Source organism: Austrofundulus limnaeus, unplaced genomic scaffold (assembly GCF_001266775.1).
Source record: "Austrofundulus limnaeus strain Quisiro unplaced genomic scaffold, Austrofundulus_limnaeus-1.0 Scaffold31, whole genome shotgun sequence".
Classification (NCBI taxonomy): domain Eukaryota; kingdom Metazoa; phylum Chordata; class Actinopteri; order Cyprinodontiformes; family Rivulidae; genus Austrofundulus; species Austrofundulus limnaeus.
This window is the reverse complement of record NW_013952433.1, coordinates 1,192,612-1,195,076: the sequence shown is the minus strand read 5'-3', so window position 1 is coordinate 1,195,076 and position 2,465 is coordinate 1,192,612.

Genomic DNA, 2,465 nt, shown 5'->3' with positions numbered 1-2,465 from the left:
TTTTATCATTTTCTTAAATTTACACAATCCTGCATTTTTAACATCGTTCCCCAAATTATTCCATAGAATAATACATAAAAATGAAGGTGTTGCACTTTTTTCTCCTGCCTTCTGTGCCCCCATGAAAAACACTGGCTCCATTTTGTTCCCCAGATAAATTTGGTCTAGAACTGCTAGAAAGTTAAACAAGTTGTTTTACAAATTAAAACAACAATCTATATTTTAGCAAGTAGTGTGACACTCCATAGACACTTGTTAATTTAATCATAGATAATAATGAATTTTAATCATAGACAAGAATGATTAAGAACACCCCCAAGAAGTGCCTCTGMTGGGGACAATTCCTCTGATACTTTGAGGCCTGTTTTCTCCCTAAACTTGTTTGCAGATTACCAACAGTCAAAGAGTAATATCTTTTTTTTTCTGATTGCCCTGTGTTTGACATCGTTGTATAGCTTAGAACCTACAATTTCAGATTACTCATAACTCAAAACACCCCCGGGGAGACTTGTTGCTGGTTTTCCCGTGGCGAGTCACATATTTAATGAAATGTAGCAACACAAACACTTATTTCAAAAGCTAATTCAACAAGTTTTTTTTTTGTAATATTTACTCTTTTTTTCCCCTCAAATCAATCTTATCATGCCCAAAGAGAAGACATCCAGATGGCCTTACAAATACATTGAAGATCACAAACTTCTGAACATCAGTCACAAAAAAGAGACACTATTCTTTTTTTTCTTTGTTTAACGTAGAGATGATTACAGCTACAACAGAGCCATACTGTCAAAGCATGTGAGGGAACAATGCAGACACAGGAGACTGGTTACTAAACCATACATAACTCTAATAGTGTTACCAATAAAAGTAAATGAACACGAAAACAAAGCACAATAGGTACCAGCAGAAGAATTATATTACAGCATTTATTAAAATTTAAAAGTGCAGAAGTCCAAACATTAATTCAAACTGATGTCAAACAAAGCAGCATCATAGACTACAGATCTATGCCGAACAAATAAAACTAATGTGATTACAGAGCGTGGTGCTGACTAAAATAATGTGGGCCTGGTAAAGATAAACTGAATCCKTGTGAAACATAAATGAAAAGAAAATCATACTGAGCAAGAAAARGTTGTCATTTTTACATTTTTTTCATATTCTTGTTATAAGAAAAAGCACACTAATATAAAATGACAGWAGATCACTGTTCATTTAAATTGTCGGTCATCTATCAATATTAAAAAAACAGCACATGATCTTACATTTAAACTGATACTTCTTCTGACTGGTTTTAGAATTTAGGTTTTCAGAAAAGAAATAAGAATGGTTTGCTTARGTAAAAATGTTTATAAATACACAAAAAATATATAAACTACTAATATGTGCAAAATGGTTAATCTGAGTTAATGGTTAAGAATATACATTCCTGTCATTCAAAGGTTTTCCCTAAACAACTTTCTTAATTATGAAAAAAATAAGAAGCGCTCATTTATGTTTTATGTGGCAATGCTTAGTAAATTATAGACTTGAGTCTGCTGACTGACAAGAATTACAAGACCCTAACTTTCTTCTCTATGTTCAAAAGACTTGTGTTTGCAGATGTTTTGAGGGGAGGGGATGTTAGCAGGTACAGACTGACATGAGCAGTGAACCAGTGGGAGATGTTTGAACAATTCAACAGCAATATCCAGTTGAGCAAAATGTCAGCAATACGCAGCAACACAACACTCGTGCATTTCGACTCTTATCCCAGGAGAGAATGTAATATAGCTGCGACATTTAGGAGAGAGGAAATGTAATAAAATAATGACACAGTATGATGGCAATAATAACAAGATATGATGGCTCTGTAATTAATGTTATGTCCATTTCTTAATTGGAAAAAGTCTTCTTAATTCATGTTTTCCCCCTCTCTGCTCAGAAGAACCACCAAGAATGAAACATGTTTATATCATGACAGTGATGAACAACTTAATTAAAAGCATTAATAACAGAATACTCAGAATACTAGTTTGTGTACACAATACATAAATTGATTTTGTGGCATGTGATAACTTAGCTAAGTGATATTGGTCTGATGTGAAACATTATTGTTTCTTAAATAGAAAGAAGTATCATTAAACCACTGTCCCTGCAGCAAATTTCTTGTTATTTGGGGAAAAATGTATTTATTCTAAACCCTCAAACAGCAGTGACTTGGGGTATGTTTGTAATGGAGTGAGTGTTTAATTATGTTTGGAAAATTAAAGAGGCAGGAAGAGACAATGAGGAATAAAGAAAATCTTGCAGTTACCATTAGTGGCTTTGCTTTGCCTGCCAATGTTATTGATGGCTGACAGAATGTCTCCAAGGCCTCATGCACCCAAGTGTGACAGAATGAGAGAAACAGTGTTGTCAGTGAGAAAATATTGGTGTTTATCAGTCAGCTCAGCTAGCCGCAATAAAAGGCATTCTGTTACGTA